General features: G+C 47.1%; 1 pseudogene; it reads left to right on the forward strand.

Moving 5' to 3' along the window:
• Window positions 1-6,725: 6,725 nt before the first annotated feature.
• LOC115503905 lies at window positions 6,726-7,554 on the forward strand (annotated as a pseudogene).
• Window positions 7,555-27,188: the final 19,634 nt, after the last annotated feature.

Consider the following 27,188-nt stretch of genomic DNA (forward strand, 5'->3'; position numbering starts at 1 on the left):
ATGGGGTTCAAACTCTGAACTCCACTGCTCCTCAGGTAGGTCACAGCTGAAATCTCTGCTCAAGTTTTTCATCTTTCCATCCTTTGCTTTCTCTTGAGGGTCTTGGCAACACCACTCCCCCCTCACATGTACGTAATTCAGTCGACATTAGGATTTGGGGGGAGTTTACATGTAAATTGGGGCACTCCTCTTCCTGTAGATCCTTCCTTTTAAACATCCTCCTCTCCCTAAATTTGTAGCTACCCTGGAACCCCCCAAATCCTTCCCTCTGATACTTCAGGCTGAAAGGCTGGATGTTTTTGTTTGAGTTCTAGGCAACCTACATTGAGCATACTGGGGTAGTCCTCAGGGGAAAAACTATATAAACATAGCTCTCACCCAGCGCATTTTCTTTCATTCAAGGGTTGACTCCATTCCAATTTCTGCCTGCTTTTGATCATTCTCCGGTGCCAACAGAAACATCATCCGTTGCCTTTTTGTTTTGTTTTGTTCTATTTGTCCCAGTTTCATCATTGTTTTCTGCATGAAATTTAATCAGATAAAAGCCATTTCACAGTTACAAGAATTGAAACTTGCATCAATTCTGCCTTTAATCCATTTGTTTAATGAAAGACTTCCAACCTGTGGTCTGAGTCTGCCAATGCGGTATGGGCAGCCCCGTGGAGAAATGAGGGAGTGGAATGTTTGGAGACCCTCCATAGATGGCTGGAGAAGGCATTTTCTGAACAGAAATGCAAATTGAGTAGCAAATATTCAAGGAGAGAACCAAGATTTCCTCTTGGCAAAGTGCTCATGTGAAGTTGTTCCGTGAGACAGCAAAATGATTCTGCATAACTCTGGGGTGACCGGTGTGGGTCCTGGTAGGGTGTAAGTTTGATGGTGTCTACAGATTGGTTTGTTTTCTCCCTTTCGTCTTGGTTTTGAGCAGCGTTGGTGTGGAGAAAATGGGGGTTGGAATAACAAAATCAAGCTTACTTCAGTGGTTCGATTGTCTCTGAAACTCTTCCCATTCTATGTGTTGTTTCTCGCACCTGAGAACCTGACATCAAGTTATGTGCAATTTGAGCTATGTGCCGTCGCCCGCGTTCCCCCAGGAGCATACCTGGAGACGGGATTTGGATACGTACGGTTTGTTTGCAAGGTGATCCCAGGAAGCAGTGGTAAAGACAAGAAGTGGAAATACGAGGCAGGGAAGAGAGGGAAGGGAATATGGGCACATTCATGAGTTTTGAACTGGGCACAACTCACAGTGGTTAATCCCACTGGAAACCCTGGCGAACCTCTCCACAACATCCTAACCTAAGGGATGAGGAAGCTGGTGTCCTGACTCTTCAACTCCCATTTGTCATTTAGCTGTTCCCAGTGCTCTGCACTCTGGCCTGCTGTGTGCTCAGATTCCCGTAGAGAATCACTGGAGACCACAGTAGAAAGTGGTAGGTCCTGAAATGATGAGCGTCGAGATCCAGGCAGAGCGCCAAAGCATCTGTTACTCTACCGACTACGAACTGGCTATTCACTGGCCCACCACCTTAGGATATGCACAGCCACCATCTCCCATCAAGTTAGAACGTTATGAAAGAGCTCCGGGTTAAGCAGGTCCGAAAGGGAGGTAAGTTGAGTGAACAGGAGGCCCAGATTCCTATGTCATTGATTCCCGCTGCAGAGACTACTTTCCCTCGATCTATATCTATGGCCTCCAAGATGACTGGTTTACTGAAAACAAAACAAAACAAAACAAATGTCTGGATCCGGGTCACAGATTTCTCTGCACAGTGTGCTGCCACCAATGTGAAATGAACGGCTGTGGTGTGCCAGCTCTGATCAGGCACATTCTGGAAAGATACCCGATAAAGGCCAATCTTCCGCAACGGCAAAGCTTGGGGCAGTTGTCCGTCCACTTTGATTGGACCGAGCGATCGGCACTTTGGATACATCCTGGTTCACGTGCAGTAGAGAAGTGTCTGGCCAGCTGGTCAGGAATCAGAAGGTATAGAATTGGAAGACTGGCAACAAAACGTCTGGGGAAGAGGTATTGGGTGAGTACAGTGTGGAAACATACTTTTGTTGCATGTGCATGCAAAGCAAAGGCCGTGCACCGCAGGGAAGGCTCTCGATAATCCTGTGGGCAAGATGACACATTCTACAGATGACGGTCAGATGTACAAAGTGCCCATGAGGACACAGACAAAGGCTGTGTATTGGCTCACCAATATGGTCTGAGGACCTAAGCTTCCAACGGCAAAGGCCAGTGTTGAGCCCTGCTTTGGTGCCTTTCTCCCGGGTGACCAGATAGCCACTTGGTGACAGACCATCTGCACTGATCTCCTTCCAGTAGGAAGAAGGCGGTGATTTGTCCACACTAGGATAGTTACACATGTGCCTTCTCTTCTGTCAATGCTTGTGCCAGTACCAAAACCCATGGACTTGTTAAATGCCTTATTCTCAGTCACTGTGTGCCACACAGCGTTGCTGCCGAAGGAAGAACCTATTTCACAGCAAGATAAGTGTGCCCATGGATTCACGCCCATGGAATTTACGAGTCTTACCATGTATCACATTACACGGAAGCCATTGGTCAGATAGATGGGGAAATGGCTTGCTGAAGAGTTGATTATACTGCCAGTTGGGAGAGAGAACTCTGAAAACCTGACGTTAAAGACACTTTCAAGAAACGACCGATGTCTGGTGCCATTACTCTCATAGCCTGAATGCAGGGGTCTGTGAATTAACACCCCAGATGATCAACTTGCAGATATTTGTTTCCATCCTTGACACTTGATGCTTAATTCCCAGCAGAGGAATGCTTCCCACAAGGTGCACAGCTATGGTTCCGTTAAGTAGCAAGCTTAGTCCACCGCCTGGCCATTTGGGGCTCCTCATGCCATTGAATGAATGGACAACGAAGGCTGCTATTCTGTCCGCTGAAGTGACAGATCTTGATTTTTTTTTAGGGTTGCAGCTACATAAAAGTGACATTCCAGGTCATGCTTCACCCTTGGGATTCACGCTCAGTAGAAAACTCTACCAATCAAATAAGGGCAGGGCCACTCAATATTCAGACCCTTCAGGAACAAAGGCTCACAGCATCACATGAGGTCGGTTTGGGATCTGACTGAAGACAGAGGGAGCGTGGAATGGTAGTGAAGAGGAAAGTTATAAACATCAACAGTGACTAGTTACAGAAATGTACCTGCTTTCCTGCCTGGACACAAGTAATACATCCATGAAGAAACGGATATGGGCTTTTTAGCCATGTGTACGTTTTGCATAAACTTCTAACAATCTCTACCAGGCTTTCTAGGGACAATGGGTCTTATCTTCCTTAATGATCACGGTGGACGTGAATTTGGGCATGGCTCCTTCCAAAATCAGCATCGCTTGGCTTTAAGACATGTTTTGACGCCTACCACGGACCGAGGCACCTGCGACGTTCTGGGATTTCCTTTCCTCTCCAGATAGGGAGATACGGCTCCAGTGTCACTAGAAACGTGTCTCAGCTTACGTTCTGCTCCCTGGTCAATAGCCATGCCTCTCCTGAAACCAGAGTACAAGCAATCTATGATTCTAAGTCCTTCAAAATGGCAACGAACATGGTCCCTACAGTCCCCAGCCATGCCCTCCCCCATTTTCTGAGAGCAACAACAAGAGTTGAAAACTTGGGTTTTGTGAAGTTTTCCAGCATTCTGTAGAATGCAGAGAGCTGGAAGGCCGAGTGCCTGCGGAGGGACAGAGCAGAGTCCGGCAGAAGATAAGAAAGGACAGGGGACACCGCTGTCAGTAAGCTTAAAACCATGACTTACCACGTGAACCTGTAGTGGAAAATGGAAGCTGCTGATTCAGCAGCAGCCACTGATGCGTCACACCCAGGCCCCCCGCCACGGGATGTTTTTTTGGGGGGAGGCAGTTATTATCTGTCGGGGAGATGATCTTACTTGCGGTGAACAAAAGACAACACGAAGGCACAGCGTGCCGCCCTGGGCTGGAGCCTCCGGGCTGAGCCGTGCCGCTAAGAGCTGCAGCTAGATGGAGGTCACGGCTAAATTTTTGGGCCTGAAATGGCAAACCGTGGCCTTTTCTCTCCCTCTGAATGACCTCCTTGAAGGCAAATCAACAGGAGTGACGGGGGGGGGGGGGGGGGGGGGGAGAGAGCCCCGCAGCTGAGCTGTCTGCCCGCCAGAAGGGAGAATTCAATAGTGCTCCCCTCCGAACTGAGCCCCGAGTCAGCCCTTCTGAAATCCGAGTGACATTTCTGCCCGTGAGTGAATGGAAGCACACGCCTTTCATTCCGGACTCGAGCGGTGGCGTTTTGTCTGCGGTCTCCTTGCTCTCCTGGCCTGATTGTTTGCTGAGGGGGGGTAGGGGGGGGTGGGGAGGGGGGAAACAATTAAATCTTCCATTCAATTATGGCCTGTTTGGGTCTGAAGAGCTGTTTAAAACCAGAGAGCCTTATCATATTAATGAGCACTGCTGCAAAGATGAATACCTGAGAAAGAGATTCCCTGGGGAACTGAGGAACAGCGCTGAGAATATTAGGATGTTATGATCTGCCCTTGATGGAAAACTACTGATAAAATGGCACATTACCCCCAGAGATAGGGACTTTTGTGTTAAATAGGCATGACAGTGAACATATATATTTCGCAGAGCCTGATAGCACAAACTTGGATGAGACACACACACACACACACACACACACACACAGCCACAACTAATTATCTGCCTAATATCGTGGGGGACCCGGCGCTGGCGATGTCTATGGGGGAAGGGTCAGAATCGGGAAAGTGGGAGTAAGAGGGGCAGAGGGGTAAGCCGGCTCAGACTGGTCAAGGTCTGCTTGCGTCAAATTCAAGGGCAAAAGCAAAGTTCAAGCCCCCGAGTCAGGCTCTGTGCTGGCAGCTCGGAGCCTGGAGCCTGCTTTGGATTCTGTGTCTCCCGCTCTCTCTGCCCCTCCCCCACGCGTGCTCTGTCTGTCTCTCTCTCTCACAAATAAATAGACATTTTTTAAAAACCCACTCATTAGCTCAAAATGGAATGTGGTCAGTGCTTCACAAGCATGGAATGACTGTGGAGAATGCAAGCTGATTGGTGTGATGTTTTAATTTGGGGGTATTTTGACCCGCGTTTCATCTGCCATCATTCACTCAGTACAATTATTTTGATTTCTCCGTGACGGTGCCTTTATCAGTAGCTCGTTCCTGTTGATTGCTGCTTAGTACTTCACTGTAAGGACATACTACCTTCTGTGTATCCGCTCACCTCTGAGTGCGCATTGGGGTTGTTTCCAGGGTTGAACTCTTACAAATGAGGCTGCTCGGAATATCCATGTGTACGTCTTTGAAAGGACACGGGCTCTTACTTCTTTGGGGGAAATACTTGGGAGAGGAATGACTGGCTCGTATGGCAAGTGGATGTTTGACTTTTAAAGACACTGCCAAACTGGGGCGCCAGGGTGGCTCAGTCGGTTGGGCGTCCGACTTCGGCTCAGGTCGTGATCTCACGGTTCGTGGGTTCGAGCCCCGCGTCGGGCTCTGTGCTGACAGCTCGGAGCCTGGAGCCTGTTTCGGATTCTGTGTCTCCCTCTCTCTGACCCTTCTCTGCTCATGCTCTGTCTCTGTCTCTCAAAGATGAATAAACGTTAAAAAAAAATTTTTTTTTTAAAGAAACTGCCAACTGCTTTCCAAAGCAGTTGTTCTGTTTCAGGTGCTTGCAAGCAGGGTGTGCGAGTTCCAGGGGCTGAACATGTCCACTGGCATTGGCATTGTCAGTATTTTTTATGTTCACCAATGTAATAAGCATCTCTTCATGGCTTAATTTATATTTTGTGAATGGCTAATGCTACTTAACACGTTTTCCTATTTATGCCTATTTCCTGTTTATCATATATATATCTGTTTATATTATATTATATTATATTATATTATATTATATTATATATTATATACTATGTAATGATATTATATATTATAATTAATTATATATTATATATACTTATATATTTTGTTTATATTTAATTATATATTGTATTATATATTATATGTTATATATTATATATTTTATTATTATAATACACTATATATAATATATGTATTATATAATATATATTATATTAATTCAATATAAATTTATATTTATATACAAATAAATATACGTGATATAAATATTACATATTTGGTTAGAAAAATATTTTCTCCTAGTTCATGGCTTGTGGATTTTATTTTCACTTTTTTCTTAATGTTTATTTTCGAGAGAGAGAGACAGAGTGAGATCAAGGGAGGTGCAGAGAGTGAGGGAGGTGCAGAGGGAGAGGGAGGGAGGTGCAGAGAGAAAGTAAAGGCACACAGAATCTGAAGTGGGCTCCAGGCTCTGAGCTGACAGCACAGAGCCCGAGGCAGAGCTCAAATGCACAGACGGCGAGATCATGACCTGAACCGAACCAACTGGGCCACCCAGGGGCCCCTTTCATTGGTGTCTTTTGAAGAGCAAAATGTTTCAGTTTGTATGAACTCCGATTTATTCATTTCCTTTTCTTTTAACGGACCATGCTTTTAGAGTCCTATCTAAGATACGGGGTGCAAAATTAAAAATATTTTGTCTTATGTTTCGTTCTAAAAACTTTATAGCTTTAGATTTTTTACGATATAACTTTCCATTTACCTATTTCTTTTTTAAATTCTCTTGGTGCTTCTCCGAGAAAACAGCAAATGGCAGATGATGCCAGTGGGCCCGGGGACCCTGGAATGGGAGGCCTCGGCGGCTTCCGCGGAGGCTTCCGTAGAGGCATCCTGGGCCGGGGCTGTGGCTGGGGTCAGGGCAGGGGCCGGGGCCAGGGCCCGGGACCTCTCGGAGGCAAGGCCGAGGACAAAGAGTCGATGCCCAACACCAAGCTGGGCCGCCTGGTCGAGGACATGAATATCAAGTCCCTGGAGGAGATCGATCTCTTCTCCCTGCCCATCAAGGAATCTGAGATCATCGACTTTTTCCTGGGGGCGTCCCTCAAGGACGAGGTTTCGAAGATGATGCCTGTGCAAAACCAAACCCGCGCTGGCCAGCTGACCAGGTTCAAGGCATTTGCTGCCATTGGAGATGACAATGGGCACGTCGGTCTGGGTGTTAAGTGCTCCAAGGAGGTAGCCACTGCCATCCGTGGGGCCGTGATCCTGGCCAAGCTTTCCGTCTTCCCCGTGCGGTGAGGCTACTGGGGGATCAAGATTGGCAAGACCCCATGCTGTCCCGTGCAAGGTGACCGGCCACTGTGGCTCTGTCCTGGTGTGCCTCATCCCTGCCCCCGGAGGCACTGGCATTGCCTGAACCCCTGTGCCTGAGAAGCTACTGATGTTGGCTGGTATTGACGATGTCTGCACCGCAGCCAGGGGGGCTATACTGCCCGCCCCCCCAGGGAAACTTCACCAAAGCCACTTTGATACTGTTTCCAAGACCTACAGCTCTCTCACCCCTGATCTTCAGAAAGAGACTGTTCACCAAGTCTCCCCATCGGGAAATCATACCAGAGTGTCCATGCAGAGGACCCAGGCTCCAGCTGTGGCCATCCCATAGGTTTGCACCGGAAAAATAAAGTGCATTAAAGCTTGTTTAAAAAAGATAGTAATACGTAAAAGAATAAAATAAAATAAATTCTCTGGGCGATATTTGGTGGCTGTCAATGTACAAGCCTCGCACACTTTTTGTCCTACGTTTTCCTAAATAATTCGTACTTTGATGCTATTTTAAATGGTATTGCTTCTTTCATTTCAGTGTTATGATTGCTCGTATAGAAATATGATGTATCGTCGTATATCGACCTTAGATTCCGCAATTTTTCACTTTTTAGATCTAGAAGCATCTTTTGTAGATTCCATTGGATTTTCCACATAGGCTATCATGTGGTCGGAGAATAAATACTATCATACCTTCTTTCTTTACAATCCGGATGCATTTTAATTCTTTTTTTTTTTCCTCCCTGATTGCACCTGCTACAACCCAAAACACAATGTGGTGTGGAAATGATGAGAGAAGTTACCTTTGTCTGTTCCTCCTCTTAGAAGCAAAGTTTTTAGCCTTTTACCAGCAAGTAAGGTGATATCTGCAGGGTTTTTTGGTACCTGTTTTTATTTGGTTGAGGAAGTTCCTTTCTATTCCTGTTGAGAGGTGTATTTTAAATGTAGAGTAGATACTGTATTTTAATGCTTTTTTGCCTATTTAGATGTTCAGATGACTTTCTTTTTTTTTCTTTATTATACGGTGAATTGATCTTGATTGCCTTGCTAATGTTAAACCAAAATCGTACTATCGAGATCAACTTCACTTGCTCCTGAGGTCTTATTTTTATTTTTACATTTAATTTGCTAAAATTTGGCTTTGAATTTTTGCATCAGTGTTCATAAGGGACATTGGTACGTACTTATCCTTTCTGGCAATATCCGTATCTGGTTTTGAAGTAAGTATAATACGAGCCTCATTGAATGAGTCAGGAGGTAATCCCTCCTCCTCAATTTTCTAGAGGAGTTTGTGTTGCGTTAGAATTATTTCCTCCTTGAATGTTTGGTAGAATTTCCACTGCAGTAATCTGGGCCTGGAGTTTTCTTTGCGGGGAGGACTTGAACTACAAATTCCATTTCTTTCTTTTTTATGTTTTATTTATTTTTGAGAGAGAGAGAGAGACAGAGCGCGAGCAAGGGAGGGACAGAGAGAGGGAGACACAGAATCCAAAGCGGGCTCCAGGCTCTGAGCTGTCAGCACAGAACCCGACGCGGGGCTTGAACCCACGAACCGTGAGGTCATGACCTGAGGCGAAGTCAGACCTCAACCGTCCCGTCCGAGCCACCCAGGCACCCCTACAAATTCTGTGTCTATAATAGATACAGGACTCTTCAGATTATCTATTCTTGAGTACCTTTTGGAGAATTGGCCCTTGTTACCCACATTGCTGAAACTATTGACCTACCCTTTTATTATCTGTAGAATCTGGAATGATATTACCTCTTTCATTCATGGCGTGGATAATTTGTCTTCTCTCTCTCTCCCCTTCTTTCTTCTTTCCTCTGCTCTCTTCATCCTTCCTTCCCTCCTTCTTTCTTTCTCTCTCTGTCTCTGTATCTCTCTGAGTCTGTCTAGAGGTTTATCAATTATATTGATCCATCTTATTGTTTCGTTTATTTTCTCCATTGTTTTCCTGTTTTTTTGTTCCTGTTTTTGTTTTTACTTTACCAATTTCCTCCTTGATCTGTATTATTTCCTTTCTTGTGTGCAACGTAGGTTTAATTCACTCCTCTTTTTCCAGTTTCTTAAGGAAGAAGTTAAGGGTATCGATGTCAGATCTTTCTCCTCTTCTAAAATAGAAGTTTAATGCTATTAAGTTCCCTGTGAGTACCGTTTTTTGCATCATCTTATATCTTCTGATATGTGTTTTTATTCTCATTCAGTTCAATAATGCTTTGATTTCCTTTTTTTTCCCTTTTCTTTCTTTTTGTTGTTTCGTTTTGATTTTATTTGTTCGTTTATTTTTTGGAGTCCTAAGTAATTTAGAATGGTGTGGTTAGTTTCCAAATATTTGGGGAATTTTTTGAAGTTCTTTTAGCTGTGGATTTCTAACTTAATCTCACTGTGGTCAGAGAACATGGTTTGTATCACTTGACTCCTTCTAAATGTATTAAGACCTGCTTTGTGGCCCATAATATGGTCTATTTTGTTGACTGTATTGTGTGCACTTAAAAAGAATGTGTATTCTGCTGTTATTGGGTGAAGCCTTCTATAAATGTTAATTAGGTCGAGATGTTTGACCATACTGTTCACGTTTTCTATATCCTTACTGTTCTTAGTTGTTTGTTCCATCGATTATGGAGAGAAGGGAATTGAACTATCTGCCTATAATTGTGGATTTGTATATTTCTCCTTGCAATTAGGTCAGCTTTTGTAATCATGTACTTTGAAGGTGTACTATTAAGGGCAAAAATATTTGCCCTGTGTCTTCTCAATGAATTGACCTCATGTATCACTATGCAATAAGTTTCTTTATCCACGATAATATTTTTTGCTCGAAATTTACTACATAGGTAAATATAGCTATGTTAACTTTCTGTGTTTATTTTTTTAATGTTTATTATATTTATTTTTAATGTTTTTTTCTAATTTTTGAGAGAGAGAGAGAGAGAGAGAGAGAGAGAGAGAGAGAGAGAATGAGCTGGGAAGGGTTAGAGAGAGAGGGAGACAGAATCTGAAGCAGGCTCCAGGCTCCGAACTGTCAGCACAGAGCCTGACGTGGGGCTCGAACCCACAAACCACGAGATCATGACCTGAGCCAAAATCAGACGCTTAACCAAGCAAGCCACCCAGGTGCCCCTAGCTATGGTAGCTTTCTTCTGATCAACTTTCTCTTGATTTTACCATGTTATGTCACTTTTCCTTTTTATTTATGCCTTTTTTACTTAAAGTGAGTCTCTTGTAGGCAATTTACAGTTGGATCTGGCTCCCCCAAACCCAAATCTAATAATCTTTGTCTTTTAATCATATTTAGACCATTTACATTTAATGTGATCATTGATAACTAGTTTAAACCCATCATGTCACCATTTTTTCTTTCTGTTTTTCCTATCTGTTCTTTACTTCCTTCTCCCTCTTTTTTTCTGTCTTCTTTGGGACAGAACTAAAATTTTTTTATGATTTGTTTTAATCTTCTTTGTTGTGCACATTCTTTTCAAGTGAACATAGGACATTTGCCATGACAGACAATAGTCTGGACCACAAAATAAGTATCAATAAATTTACAAAGTGTCAAGTCATACAAGGTATGTTGCTAGAGTTTGATCTCTGATTATATTGGTATGTGTTTGTATAGTGCTATCTTAGAGCATCATAATTGGATTCCCATGGTCCATTCAATGCCATTAACATTTACACATAGAGCAGATGCCTGGAGTCCCTTTGACCTAGATATAGAAATGGGAAACAACCAGAAGGCAGAGGGGATTAGGAAGGGTGACTGAAAGGAGACATTAGCAGATCTGGGTTTCTTTGATCCCCTGAAACACTAGTCCTGGAATGATTTTCTGCCAGTTAAGTATCAAGCTTTCAGGGAAGAATATAGAGCAGGTTAGAACTAGATGGAAAAGCCAAAGGAAACATCATGATTCAAGTCTACAAAATCCCCACGGATATGAGAAGGATTGCTTGGATTGCCCACCAGACCCCTGAAAACTAGAACTATTTCTGCACTCTGCCTGTCTTTTAAATATAAATACTGCAAAATAATAAGTTAGAACAAATAAGATGAGGCTTAGATTTCTATTTCACTCAGTATGAAGTTGAAGCTTTTTTGAATAAGTGGATGGATAAAAAGATGTCTTGCCAGGAAGAAATGATAGCACGGATCCAAAGCCTAGACTCGACTATGGAGTGACTCATGAAGTTAAGGGTGATTAATATATACAGATTCTGAGCTGGATGTCCATTGATGTGACCTAATGAGACAGCCCAGATGGAAAGACAGACCATGTGATTCTGTGTGTGATTTTGGAGCTCGTTCAGAAATCTTTGTGGCCAGTCTGCCTCAAGGGGAGGCGGATGTAATCCGTGAACACTTTTGATTTCAGTGACTAAATTAGGTTTAGTCGCTTAGTAGAAGCAAAGGAAATACAAATATCGCTCCTGGGAAGGTGGTAATACCACACGCCCCACTCCCTTGGCTTTATATAGACGACACTACTTGAAATAGGTGGGTGACATAACTGCCAAGCACAGAGACATGCCCGCTCCTTTTGCCGGTGTCTTGGCTCTCGGTCCCAGCTCCTAAGAGGTCTAGAGCACGACAACAGGGAGGCAACCACCTTCTGTGTGGCTGACAGCAAGAGGACACTTCATACAAGTCCTACGAGTTTCAGTTCAGTGGGGATCTACTCTCAGTAGCTTTGGATTCTTTTTCATAGTTCATTGCTTTCTAATCAGTCGCGCCCCTTGTCAGAAAACGCTCCTCTTAGACTCCCAGAGTAGAACAAATCCATAAGTCAGACACAATGAAATGTTGTTATTGTTTTCTCTTTGTTTTTTTTTTCTCCCCCCTCCTATCCGCACATCTCCGTTGGCTCAGAGAACAGACACGATGTAGTGTCCGGGATAGCACAAAACACATGTCTGGAAACATTTTTAACTACTGTTATGGACAAGCCTTGGGCCCAGAGAATTCTGCCCTTTCACTGCAGTCCGTTATTTATTTTTGAGCAAACTCTCACGGATATTTTATCAACCAGGCCTTGGGCCACACTGTAAAGACAGGCATCAGAGGCCGGTTGCATAACATAGACATAGAAGCTATGGAACATAGGATTTCTGAGTCTGATACATGCAGCCTGTCTCCTCTCATTAGCATCCCTATTTCCAGATAAAGCCGATCGGCCTACAAAAAAAAAAAAAGTGTTTCTCAGCAAATTAATTATATAAACACAAACCCCAGGAGAATGATTAAACTACTTAGGAAAAAACCCAACTCTTCGTGCTCTCCAGAAGTGCCTTCTTCTTCTTCTTCTTTTTTTAAAGTCATGCTTATCACAGACGTGTTACCTACTCATTAAAGCAGGTCCCCTAAGGGTTTTTGTTGGACAATGTTGTGTTGACCCAACTGTAATTACCCTATGCATTTGGAAGAAACAAAATTACATTTATTTTGAGACAGTCTGTCATCCATAGGCCCAGAATACTGATTTTATTGAGTTGGTTTCGACATTATAGCCTCAACTTTTATTGAGAGATGCTATTGAGAAATAGCTTTATTATTTCCTGCCAAGATTTTGTTCCAAGCATCATCTACTTATTTCTCATTGTCGCAGCGATGATCAATTTATTTTAGAATTAATTGATGGCAAAAACTTAGCTCCCCTAAGAGATTTATATGAAATGTCCTTAGCGACAATGGAAGGTATATGACTGGCGTGCTTTCCTTTTTGCTCTGTTCACAGGTAATTTGAAATCCAATTTCACAGCTAAACTTTCTAGCTAAGCAGGCCCTCCAGGTGATTCTGATTCATGCTAAAGTTTGAGAAAGCCGTGCTCCGCATTATTTCCAACGTATTGCTCTTCCTGGGGTAGTTTCTTTACTCCTCTTGGGGGAAATAACTTGGCAATTCAAATCTCGTGCACTCACGCCGTTGTTTTCTGAGTCTCCATGCGATGGGATTGATGTCTGTGACCCCCTACAACGTGTCCGTTAAAACCCTAGCCCTGTGCTGGGGCCGTCTTTGGAGATGGGGCCTCTGAGGAAGTAACTAAGGTCCCCCGAGGTCCTAAGGCTGGAACCCCGATCTTGGAAGATTAGAGTTAGTGTCATTTTTAGAACAGAACACAGAGAGCACACTGTCTTCTGCTCCCTTCTTCTGCCCTTCCCTCCCTCTCTCTGTCTTTCTCCCTTTCTCTCTGCGTATGCACAAAGAAGACATCACAGGACCACACTGTGAAATGGTGGTTACCGACAGGCTAAGAGAAGAAGCCTCAGGCTGCGACTTACCTTGCGGGCTCCTTGCTCTCGATCGCTCAACCTCCAGAACCGTAAGAAATACATTTCTGTTGCTTACGTCTCGCAGTCTGTGGGTTTTTCGGTCCCGGCGGCCCGAGCTGATGAAGTACAGTACTTTAACTCCATTCCACCCTGGACAGTAACAAGGTGTTAGCGTATGAGGATTTTCTTTTTAGTTCAATTACTACCTTGCTGTTTAACCTGAAACCCATTTTTCCACCTCACTCCCCACAGTGATTTGCACGATATCCGAATGAGACAATAATGAGCCTTCTCTCTTTCGAGTCTGCGGATTCTTCAGGGTTGGAGGAGAGCTTAGTAATCAACTGGTGAGAAACGTTTTATTTTATAAATGAGAAAATGCAAGTCCAGAGAGCTCGTTGGTCTTAGGACCAAAATGAAAGCCAATACCCCTGGATCCTCAATCGTGTTGATTGTTTCCGGAGGGCCAACACATGGCACCAACTCCAAGTTCCTGATTGCCTGTAAGCCAGCTGGTTAGAATACAGCTCTCTTGATCCCCATTTTGTCATTCAGCGTAACCTGTCTTACGGGGAAAGCTAGCCACAGTGAAATTACACTCTGATTTATATTTTTCAAAGACACTGGAAGCCACACAGACTTACGTTCAAATTTGGCATTGCCCCATGCTAACAGCGTGACCAGGGCAAGTGCCTAACTTCTAACGAAGCTCAGTTTCTGATCCGTAATGGAGAGAACATGACACCTTTGTCATGAGCCGCTCGTGGGAAGTCAGTGGATCGTTCATATGGAACACCCAGCATAGTGTCGGGAATGTGCCATAGATGTAGGTTCTCTGGACTTTGTATATTCTTCTCCCATACGATCGACCACTTGCAAGGGGTAAATTTTTACTTGACTTCCCAGCTGGCTTCCTTCTTTGCCATCAGTATAGTTTTGAAGGCACTACCCGACAGGTCCCAGGAGAAGTAAACGTAAGACCGAGAATACAAGATGGCCCCGCCAATGACCGTAGCAGATAAGAATGGCCAGGAGGGGACAGTCACAGGGAGCAGGAAGGAGGGGAATTGACAGGCAGAATGGGAAACTTCTGGGCAACATGAACTCATATGGTGTCTGAAGGTCGGCAGCTTACATGGAAAAAGAACAGTCACAGGAAGATGAATTTCTCTGAAGTGATGGGCTCTAGGTACGCTTTATGAGCGAGATGAGACGGAGGGTTATTTGAGAAGCTATCTGCAGCGTGCCTTAGACCTTCAATGAAGACGTCTCCAGAAAAACACGTGACTCATACATGCTAGGAGTAAAGCATGACAGTCACTGCTGCGTTTCTCCGAATTTACACAAATTCGAGCCACGTGCAAAATTTTAAGACTCACATTTGGTCGGAAGCACATCAATCTGTCATCTTGAGGAGATTCACAATTTCCCAGGAGAAAATGTAATTCTTGAACTTTTTTTTCATTTGCCAGAAGGATCTTTGAATTTTTTTTTTCATGCAGGTTTTAATCACATTAGTAGATGCCTATGTAAAAAAAAATCAGAGGTCAAAAGTTCTTTAGCGAAAAAGTAACCGCCTTCTCCTTCTGATCCCCATTCTCAGCCACAGAAGCTAGAACTTTCGAGTCCTTCTGTTTTTCTCTCGCTTCCAGATAACATGCTTGTGGCAGTGTTTCATAATTTATTGTTTGTAAAGCATATATACTGACTGATAACGTAAAAGAGGAACTTACCCTACTCTCAGGGTCACGGTATTTACGCTACGTAGAACACAGCAAGAACCTCTTCAGTCCTGAATTTTTATATTCAGAATATTTTATATTCAGAATATTTATATGATTTGGATTTTTTCCCCGCGGTGATGCTCACAGTTTTATTTTATTTTATTTTATTATTTTATTTTATTGTATTTTATTCTATTCTATTCTATTCTATTCTATTCTATCCTATCCTATCCTATCCTATTCTATTATTATTTTGAGAGAGAGGGCACAAGTGAGCGAAGGGCAGTGAGAGAGAGAGATGGGGAAAGAGAGAGAGAATCCCACAAGGGGCAGAGAGAGAGAAGCGGGCTCACCCAAAGCGGGCCTGGTGCTCACCCGACGCAGGGTTTGAACTCACCCACCGTGAGATCACGACCTGAGCCGAAGTCTGATGCTTAACCGACTGAGCCATCCAGATGCCCCAATGCTTACCATTTTAAATAGTATATTTAAACTTCTGATGCTTCTTGAATAAACATTAGCAGATGCCTGACTTCACGCCATCGAAGTGGAGTCTTTTACTCATGTTGGCCTTTTCACCGCTTCCTCTCCTTGCCGCCTCCCTGCCTCCATTCTCCCGCCTGTCAGCTTAACATCACTTGTATGAGATCAAGACTGAAAACGCAATCCTGGTGTTCCACAACCCAGATGAGGGCTTGTTAACTTTTCCTATAGATTCATTCTAAAACTTGAAAAAACAATTCACCCTAACGTAACTATGTGAAATTTTTAGTCTGCAGAGCCATAGTGGATACCAGGATTATATTGTCTTCTTGGGAATAATACCCACTCCAGAGAAAAGATTTCTAACATGTAGGTTGAGTACAATTTCTCTCTCCTTTTTTTGAATACTCTGTTAATGACTCAGAAACATTTCCATTTTATTTTGCTTTATTTTTGGATCCTGAGTTTCTTTCCCCCAATTGGAGGTCCTTCCTTCCTTCTTTCCTTCCTTCCTTCTTCTCCTTCCTTCCTTCCTTCCTTCCTTCCTTCCTCTCCTTCCTCTTCCTTCTTTCCTTCCTTCCTTCTTCTCCTTCCTTCCCCCACCCCCCTCTCCCTCCCTCCCTCCCTCCCTCCCTCCCTCCTTCCCTCTTGTCTGCTGATAAAACAATACTGCGTCTTCCCCACGTCCTCAAAACTTGCACAGTCTGTCCACGATTCCACTTATAAAAGCACCCGGTTCCTTTACTGCAGACACACTTCCTGGATCCTCCCAAACTGCCTTTTCTGTCTCAATCCAGCTGCTTCTTGGCTTCTGTCCCAGGACATCTCGCAGTTCTCCGTTCCGTTCCATAAGGACGGGCGTCGAGGGAAGGGTTAACGGCCTAGCTGTTCTGAGGACAAACAACTGTTCGGTGAAGTTCTCTGCCTCTGCTCCCTCTGTTTCTGCCCGCCTCTATTCTCCCAGACCTCTGGTCTAGAGTCTGTCCCAAGCTCTCCTCAGAAGACCAGCTTCTCCGCCATTATATCCCTTCCTTAGCCTATTCTGAGCTAAGGGCCTTCCCTTTTATCCATCAACACACCTTCATCGGGCTTTTGTCTTCTTTCAGTGTCTCGGGATCTCTCGACCACCAATGACAGTGACCCCCTCCCATGTTCCTTCCCTCTGTTTGAGCGGCCATTCTTTTTATTTCATTCGGATTCCTCTGGGGTTTCATGGGCAGACTTGGTGATGGCCAGTTTGTTCCCCTGACGAGGAGAAAGCAGAAGCCTTTGGCTTGTGTGGAGCAGAAGTGAACGAGCCCAGCAGATGAGAATCTGGTAGCATCCTGCTTCTTCCATGGATTCCGAGTTCTCTTGCTGTTTCTGTCTTGTCCCCAGGCCCCCACTGGCCACTTTTCTGCCCACTTGGTCACGAAGCGGAGGGAACAGGAAGGGAGAAAAACTTGGGGAACCCCGTCTTCCATGGTTGTTCTTCTTCTGTCCTGTCTTCAAAGTTAACAGTCCACCGAAGACGGTGACTGATAAAAACCATGCCTGCCTGGCGAGAGTAGTTAGACATTTGTACTAATTTAGCCACTCAGAGACCCTTGAAAAAGCGGGTCTTTTTGTCGCTTTGCGTGGCGATGCGTAGAGCGTGGGTTTAGCGACACCCAACAGCAAGCGTCACCCAACGCTTGTTGTTATCACCCAACAACAAGCGTCAATGTATACGAAGGTCATACACAGGAGGGAGAAGGGAGAGGTGGGCGGGCTGACCAGGGCTGCTTGGCTGTGCTGACTCCTGAGAATCACACGGAAGGTTTGCCTGTGGTGGAGACACCAAGAGAACCGTAAGGAAGAGGTCCGCAGTGAGAAATACAGGCGTCTCAGGTAGGGGTTCGTGTGGCTCCCTCCCATGAGCCTATTCGAAAACATAGGAGTCCATGCACAACAATAAATTCCAAGGTCCTGGGGCCGCGGATTAGGTTTTGTTCTTTGGTCCCTTCCTGCCTCACTATGCCTTGTATTCCCTCTTGACAAAGTAAGGAGGGAACATCTTACAGGGAACAGAATAATTCAGGCTTTGGACACTTGACCTTTGTTAGCTGCCTCCATCTTGGGCAACTTACATACATTCTCTGTGCCTCAGGTCCCTCCTCTGTGGCACAAGAGATAGGGAGGAAATGTTGACAAATGGGGGGCAGATGCTCACCATTAAAAATGGCAGCCGCCACTCAAGAAATGTCTTGTTAGAGGGGCGCCTGGGCGGCTCAGTCAGCTGAGCGTCTTACTCAACGTTTTGGTTCAGGTCACAATCCCAGGGTCGTTGGATTGAGCCCCACGTCAAGCTCTGCGCTGAGCATGGAACCTGATTAAGATTCTCTCCCTCTTTCTCTCTCTGTCTCTGCCTCTCTTCCCCACTCATGCTCTCTCTCTCTAAAATAAAATAAAATAAAATAAAACAAAAGAAAAATTAAATTAAAACATTAAAAAAAAGGATTTTGTTAGAGTAGGGGAAGAAAAATAAAGAGAAAAGAAAAATACGGTCTACATTCAAAGGGGAAAAAAACGCTCCGCAAGATGCTCCACAGCTCAATTTTTAAGAGTGACCTTCTTGTCACCTCTGGCCTGCCTTTCCCCACTGGGTTTGGGAATCCGTGAGGCCAGGTTGGCTGTAGGCAGTAGATCAGAACTTGCCCTCTGGAATTCTCTTCTTGAGCCATTAGCTAGCGTGAGACGGTCTTTGTCCAGCCCTACCTTCAGGACGATGGAGTCACATCATGCCGACCGCCGGCCTTTCTGTCTCTCCCTCACGTGGCCCTCAGCCGTGGGAGGCATACGGGGGACAAAGCATGAGGAGGCGCTCATTCAGAGAGTCCCACCCTAGTCCAGGCCCATGTGGCCCTACTGGGGTCCCCAGATCCCCTCCTCGTCAGCACACGCAAATATGACCCAGGATACTGACGTCGAACATCAGTGCACGGCGCTCACAAACACGCAGAACTGCCTGCATTATGACCCCACCTCCCGTTTTATTTTTTTTTAAGCTTATTTATTTGTCTTGAGACAGAGAGAGGCACAGAGAGAGAGAGAGAGAGAGAGAGAGAGAGAGCGTGCGCGCATGAGTGGAGGAGGGGCACAGAGGGAGAGAGAGAATCCCATGCTCAGAGCGGAGCCCCACGTGGGGCTCCATCCAACAGCCCTGAGATCACGACCTGAACTGAAACCAAGAACCGGACGCTCAACTGACTGAGCCACCCAGGTGCCCTCAACCTCCCATTTTAGAGCTAGGTTTTTAATCCGGACACGTACAATTAGCAGGTGACTTCCTGTGACCTCACGGAGAACAAACTGCACAGCAGAGGAGGGAGGGCAATGGCATTCTTGCCCAGCCGCCGTGTCACACGGAGTATCTGGAGGCTTCCTTGCGCCATTTTGTTTCCTCCTCACAAGCGGTCAGCCTGACCCTTCTGATGAGGAGCTCAGGTTTTAAGAAGTGATCCGGACCTTCGAGACCTCAGTTCACAGAGCCGGAGGCACAGATGGATGAGGAACCAGCCAGGGTCGCGAGGGCCTACCCGTGTGTTTGGTTGTGCCAGCCAGACCGATTTCCTGGGTCACGTATTGGAAATTGGACCATTGAATGAGCCTGGGGAGCAGCAATTCTGGTTAGAGGGATGAGGGAAAATGTCTCCCAACTTTGCCATTAAGGGACATCCGCTTTTGCAGACCGTATGGTCCAGAATGGATGGCCTCTTTCCTACAGGACCGAGGCAAGCTCTACGTGCAAATCAGACATTTGTGTGCACAACTGTGTGTGCGTGTGTGTGTGTGTGTGAGAGAGAGAGAGGGAGGGAGGGAGGGAGGGAGGGAGGGACGGAGAGGTGAGTCATTAAAGAAGCAGTTCAGCTAAATAAAGGATCTCATTATGTGAGCTATTTTTATTCCTCGAATGTCTGCCTTCCTCTCCCCCCCTCCTTGAGGTTCCTACTGAAATCTGACAATCAGGGTTGAACTTCACTGTCAGCTTCCATTAGGCAAATCAAGCAGGAAAAAAGGGAGCGTGCGTCTGGCCTTGGCGGGGAGCTGAGTCAGCAGTGATAATCTGCTGGAGCTGGTGGGGGCCAGCTACCAAAGGCTTTAATTAGTCAGCCGAGGTGTTGTCGCCACCCCCCGCCCGCCCCCCTTCCTGTCCCCTCACCCGCCAGGCTCTGAGATGAGTCCCTTCCCCTGCCTTCTCTGCCTCTAATTCCTGGGAACGCAGCTGGAACGGCGCACACCCAGGGCCGGGCCCCTTGAGCACGCTGCCCCTGTCAAGGGCATTTCCTCCCTGTCGAACTGATGCGCCCCGATGCACCTGCCCTGGCCGTCTCGCCCCCTCCCTCTCTTGGCTCACCCACTGTGAGCAAGCCTGGACCCCTCCTGGGAAAATGAGGCCAAAGCCTCATCAATTTCTTTCCCAGAGGACTCAAAAGCACCCCATCTCCCTCCCTGACCCAGCCTCCCTCTCGCCTTTATCACGCATGCAGCCATTCATTCAAAACAAGATCACCCTATGGGCTCAGGCTGGGTGGATTCGGAGAGGAGGTCTCTTGATCTAAAAAGAGATGTTCAATGTAAAGGGGACAGAGGGACACAAGACAGGTGGCTGTGGTCTAGAAAAATTAATTGGGGCAAATGGACCACAGCCAGCCAAAGTACAGGACGGAAGATATTATGCACAATAAGGTTAAGAGCTCTGGGAGCTCCAGGAGTTCGGAGGATGACCCATTTCTAGAAAAGAATGCTTCAGGGAGTGTCCTCGGAGCTGGGTTTTAAAGGTTGAATATGGTATAGGGACGCTGGGGTGGCGTCTGACTCTTTTTTTAAAAAATATTTTTCAATGTTTACTTATTTTTAAATTTTTTTTTCAACGTTTATTTATTTTTGGGACAGAGAGAGACAGAACATGAATGGGGGAGGGGCAGAGAGAGAGAGGGAGACACAGAATCGGAAACAGGCTCCAGGCTCTGAGCCATCAGCCCAGAGCCCGACGCGGGGCTCGAACTCACAGACTGCGAGATCGTGACCTGGCTGAAGTCGGACGCTTAACCGACTGCGCCACCCAGGCGCCCCAATGTTTACTTATTTTTGAGAGAAAGACAGAGTATGAGCGGGGTAGGGGCAGAGAGAGAGGGAGACACAGAATCTGAAGCAGGTTCTGTGCTGTCAGCACAGAGCCCGACGCGGGGCTCGAACGTACGGACCGCGAGATCATGACCTGAGCTGAAGTTGGACGCTCAACCGACCGAGCCACCCAGGCGCCCCAAGTGTACTTACTCTTGATCTTGGCTCAGGTGGTTCATGAGTTCAAGCCCCGCATCGGGCCCTGCGATGACAGTGAGGAGCCTGCTTGGGATTCTGTCTCTCCCTCTCTCTGCCCCTTCCCCTCTAACACTCTCTCTCGATAAATAAATAAATCAGCTTTCCAAAAAAAAGTTTGAGTAAGATATAATCAAGTAAGAGAGGGGACCTGCTGGTCTCCAGTGGGTGGGGGTCCCTCGGGCATCATCTGAGAGGGCCCCCCACTCCATCCTGCTCTTCGGGACTCAGTCCTGCCTCCTGTTCCGTGGACTGCTCCAGTGTCACAGCTGGACACTGCCATCATGGCTCTCGTCTCCCCACCCTTGCCCATGCTGAGTCACATGAGGTCTGCTACCACCACGGAGGCTAAACTGATGTCACTTCCGCATGCTTCTGGCAGCTTCTCCATGCCAACTGTCCACACTGGGGTTGAGTACGGCCCTCTCTACGGGGTTGAGTACGGGCCTCTCTATGGGGTTGAGTATGGACTCTCTATGGGGTTGAGTATGGCCTCTCTATGGGGTTGAGTATGGGCCTCTCTACGAGGTTGAGCACGGGCCTCTCTACGGGGTTGAGTACGGGCCTCTCTATGGGGTTGAGTATGGCCTCTCTATGGGGTTGAGTGTGACCATGGCTAGGCCATGTCTCCTTTTAGCCATTGGCCCTTGATGGTTCTGTTTACTCAGTTTCTTGGAATACCAAGGTTTCCAGAGTCTGGCGGTCACTCTCTTTAGGATCTTGGATGGATTCCCTTAAGACGAGGCTCAAAGATGGTAAGTGTGGCACCAGCTTAAATGCTTCCACCTTGCTACCAACAACCGTCCGCCCAGCTCTGTGCCCCATACCTAGTACCTTTATTATGTGGTCCAGGGGAGCAAGGGGGCCAGGGTGCTGCTCCCCAATGGGTTTGGGAATCTCAGTCTTGGGCGATCATCATCCCGTGGACTTTCCTCACACGGAGTCGATGACACCGTCAGACAAATAGCACCTTTGGTAGCCGGTCGCTTTGCCGGGCATTCTGGTTCTCACAATACGCCCTGCTCAGGGCTCCTGTCTCTGTATTTAACTGAATCTAACTGAGCTAGAGGGTGACTCAATTCATCAGAGACCCATTCAGAGGCTGGATTGTCTTACTCCTCGTATGCTTTCTGGAAAACACACACACACACACATGCACCCACACGTGCACGTAAAACAAGGCTGCTATTTCCCCCTCTTGGCAATATTCAGATTTTCAAAGGCAACAGTCATTGCTTTCCAGTTCTGCCTCCTCAATCCCAAGCCACACATTCCAATTCCTGCTGGGTGAAGTCATGAGCCCGTGCACGCAGGTGGGAGGGTGGGGTACCTCGACGCCCCTCCGTTCTTCCAGATCTCTTCCCTATGGGGCCACGCTGCTGGCTTGTTCTCTGCGGGGCTCAGTCCCTGTCTCCAGAAGCTGGGGATACTGACCTAGCCCTGCAGTTCTTCTAGTCGCGAGCATTGAGCTATGATATCTTGGAGAGTTCCGGAAACCCAAAACTCTAACACCCGTGAGGCTTTGGTGTCCCATTATAAACTTGGCACTCTTCCGGAGGGAGGGTTCCTCCAAGAGATTTCGACCTCAGGAAACCAGGACCATGCCTTTGAGTGGATTTTGACCCCGAGTTCGTCCTGTCACTAGCAATGCAGAGGGAAGAGCCCGGCCTTGGGCAGAATGCCATCCATGCTGCTGGCATCGATGTCCCTGTCCGTGAACTCGGGACAAGGGGACCACCTTCCAGGGCGCTTCGTGAGGCGCTTCAAGGAAGAGATGTGTGAACACGCCTGGCACAGAGCAATTGAGTGACTGCCAGGCTGTACTGGAGAATGAGCTCCGTTCTCAGCAGCCCAACGACGAAGGGGAGGGAGAGGACAAAACCCCACATACAGCCCTGCCCGTGCTCCCCGAGTGACCGCTGACCCCGGGGCGCCAATCAGGCGAGCAAGGCTCTGGTAGATCTTTCGTCTCAAATAAGAGGCTGAGACATAAGGATGCCGTTACCACGCGGTGTTTCGTGGGTAAATATAACAGATCTCGATGAGCGTGTCTCAGAGGAGGACGCCCCAGCAGCACAGGCAGTGTAGATGAGGCAGTAAAAGCGGGTCACTCGATGCAGCCGCCTGCACCTGGGCCGAGGCGGCCAGACATTCCCATTCGCTTTCCCTGCACGAGCCCAGATTTGGGCCGCCCCCGGCAAGCGTGCAGGGCCGGGGACAGAGGGGCCAGATGGGCTAGCGGGAGCGGGGGACGTTTGTACCCTTCTGTCCCATCCTCTGCTCTGGCTGCACAAAATGGGGGTGCATTACGGAGGCCCGCTGAGCCTTTGATTTCCCCCAGCGGCCAGCCCGACGGCCACTTTCCTGGAAATGGAGTGTAGGTTTCAGCTGCTGGCAGAGGGGAGAAGGGTTCCACGTTCACCGGGCGCTGTGCCGCCGGTGGTCCGTCCCGTTCTCCCCTACCCTGTCCCCAGTTTCCCCAGCAGCCCCTTCAAAGGCTGCCCACCTCCCTCCGCAGGAAACTGGCCGGGATCCGAAGCCTTCCAGTTAGAGATACTGCGTCTCGCAGCACCTCGGTGGAAGAAAGCAGTCAGGGGGGAGGCTGTGTATTTGTCCCACAATACACCTGCTCTCCATCCTTCCTCCCCTTCCCTCTCTCCCTTCCTCCCCCCTCCCCCCCTTTTTTGTTGCAATATGAAACAAAACAAAAACACAACCCAACAAAATCAGAAGACTTTTCTCCCCCCCTCTACCAACAAAGTGATCTCAAGAAAGCGACTCTTCTGGAATTGAAACGTGCGGAGGAAGCACCCGGGGGATCTTGGTGAAATGCAGATTCAGATTCAGTGTCCCTGGGGTCTGACCTCAGCTTCTCTGGCTCTTGCAAACGCCCAGGTAACACCGATGTTGCATGAACCACCTGGTCCATGGACCAAACTTTGGAGTGGCAAGTGTCTAATGGCCAACACATCGGGTCACGCCCCCTCTCGAAACCTCAGGTGGCTCCCTGTTGCCTATGCAGTAAACTCGAGACTCTGGAAATCACACAGGAACTTTCAGCTTCTGGTCATTCATCCATTCATTCCTTCAGTTCATCAGCAAATGTTCATCAAGTGCTTCCTAATGGCTAGAGCCCTACTGTTCCTTTCCAGATGCACCTCTTAGCACCCCTTTCCATGGCAGCTCGGAGCCTGGAAGCTGCTTCGGATTCTGTGTCTCCCTCTCTCTCTCTCTCTGCCCCTCCTCCACCCACACTTGGTCTCAGTTTTGTGACATCAACTTTTACTTTGGAAAAGTTGCAAGTTTACAGAAAAGTTATAAAGATAGCACCAGAGCGTTCCCAAGTTTTCCTATGTCCTCTAGAACTGTCATCCTATATTGGGATGGTACCTTGGTGGGAAGCCTGGGTGGCTCAGTCAGTTAAGCGACTGACTCTTGGTTTCAGCTCATGTCATTACCCCACGGATCGTGAGATTGAGCCCCACGTCGGGCTCTGCCCTGGCAGCACAGAGCCTGCTTGGGATTCTCTCCCTTCCTCTCTCTCTGCCCCTCCCTGTGCTCTCTCTTTCTCTCTCAAAATAAATAAACTTAAAAAAAAAGGATGCTAGTTTTTCCTAATTCATGAATGAATATTGCTACGTTGTGATGCCTTAAATTCTATGCTTTATTCAGATTTCCTTACTTTTTTTTTCATTTCTTTTCTTTAACATTTATTCATTCCTGAGAGTGAGAGAGACAGAGCATGAGCAGGGGAGGGGCAGAGAGAGAGGGAGACACAGAATCCGAAGCAGGCTCCAGGCTCGGAGCGGTCAGCCCAGAGCCCGACACGGGGCTCGAACTCACGGACTGAGAGATCATGACCTGAGCTGAAGTCAGACACTCAACCGACTAAGCCACCCAGGTGCCCCAAGATTTCCTTACTTTTTGCCTAACGCCCTTTTCTTTCTTTGTTGCTTCAGGATCCCATCGTAATGATCAACCTTGATCACCTGTAGTTGACTATTTGACGTCTTGGACTCATGAGTCAGAATTGTTACCGCGCCTACCACCCCTGGGGGGTTGCAGGCACACACAAGTCACATTTCACCCCTTCCAACCGCAGATCCCAACATCCGTGCTTTGCTTCCTGCCCCACAGGGAATGTCCGTGACTGAAAACTTGCCACCGCTCCAGAAGGAAGACTCCTGTCAGCAATTCCCTCTCACTCCGGCTCTGACCGACCCTGGTGCCTCCTCTTGTGGCCCCTGTGTGACGTGACGTCCCCCCTCCTCTTGGGAATGGTAAGTGGTAAACTCTTCTGTCAAGGCAGTCATCTCCGTGTCCGTCATCTTACCATACCTGATTAGAGCAAACCCCAGGTATGTTTCAAAATGATTGGTGTGGCAAGCTGGGCGGCTCGGTGATGGACCGCGATGACGTGCCTCTCCACTGCTCTTGGCTTACTAATCGAATTCAAAGAATGGCATGCATGGCCTGGAAAGGCACCATGGGCTGTTGACCCGCTTACACTCAGCTGCCACTGCCTTCTGCTCAGCTCTACCTTGGTTTGCTGCCCTAAGTAATTGTGGGACCTGAAGGAGAAATCCCTACATAGCTTGGGGTAGCCGTGTCTGGACGACAGTCCCCAGTTTACATACCCCACGGATGCTTAAGACGTGTCTAGTGTCTGGGCAAAGGGCACAGGGGACACCAAGGGTAATTGGCTAACTGACAAGGCTAAGGCTGGAAAGGCTTCCTAAAGGTTAAGGGGGGTGAATGTGACCTATATTCTGAGCAGCACCTGGGCCCCCCCCCCATGGAAATTCTAGAGGCTGGGCTTTGTGTCTACTCTTTTTCAAACTGTCTTAGGTTAGCGTCTCCCCTCCCCATCCTCCTTATTGGGGTTGCCTCACACATCTGTAATTTAGAGGGCCTTGGGGGTCACATTCTGTGTTCCATCCTGGGATCCCCCGAATTCCCACCTGACTCCTTTTATTTGCCCGCATGAAACTTCGCCCTTTGTGTTGTAAAGCTCTACGGCTTTTAACCAATATCGAGCGCGTGTCATGTATCTGCCATCACAGGATCACACAGATTGCTTTGGCCACCTTCCAAAACCCCACGTGCCTCCTCTCTTCAGCCCCCACTCCCTTCCCCGAATCCCGTGGCAACCACTGATCTGTCTGCAATCTCTATAGTTTGGTCTATTCTAGAACATCATAGGGAGGGCATCGTTCATATGTAGCCCTTTCAGACCGGCATCTTTCACCTAGCGATGTGTGTTTAAGATGCATCCGTGTCCTTTTGTGGCTTGCCTATTTGCTCCTGTTGATCGTTGCGTAGTATTTTCCTGTATAGACATACCACAGTTTATTTATTCACCTGTAGAAGAGCATCGCAGCTGCCTCCAGTTTTTAGTGATTACAAATAAAGCTGCCACGAACATTTGCATGTCAGGTTTTGGATGCATGCAAGTTTTCCAATTCCTTGTATATCAGACTTAATGTTAACCAATGAACATTTAGCGGGAAGGGGTCAACATTTAAACAATTTCCTTGGAGCTGCTCTGAGGGGGTTGTGTAAGTGAACAGAATCCCAAATCACCTTGTCGCCACGTCCCCCCAAGAGTGAAATGATAGATCCAACAGTTGTCCCAGGAGGGAGAACTCAGTTACATACGTTATGTGGGAGAGCTTGGTGTCGAAGGCCGAGGTGAACACTACAGTTTAATTCAGCAATCACCTGTAATACGGCTCCTTGCTGCCTGTCCGATTTCCTCTACAGCCGGGCTTCTCCGCGTCCTGTGAATACAGCCCTCCCTTCCGAGTATTCATCCACCTGCTATGTATGCTCCTCTCCTCTTCCCTCACAAATCCAAATCTGACCGAATCCTTTGGGATTCGGTCCCCCCCCCCCCACTTTCGGTCATCAAATCATCTTAGGCGGTCTTATTTCCAACATCTCCACTTTACCTCCCGCCGAGGTTGGCCCTTCTGTCGAATAATTAATGGAATACTTAAACACGTATTCAGAATCCACTCTATCTCCGACTTTTTGCTCGGCTTTAGTTGATGGGGAATGTTTTCCAAAGGGGCCTGTGCTCACTTTCACTCTTCACCCCTGTTACCTTGCACTTTAATCTTCTTCTCCAATGTAATAATAGGATATTCCCACGGGTAAGG

This window comes from Lynx canadensis, chromosome E3 (assembly GCF_007474595.2).
Source record: "Lynx canadensis isolate LIC74 chromosome E3, mLynCan4.pri.v2, whole genome shotgun sequence".
NCBI classification, from domain to species: Eukaryota; Metazoa; Chordata; class Mammalia; order Carnivora; family Felidae; genus Lynx; species Lynx canadensis.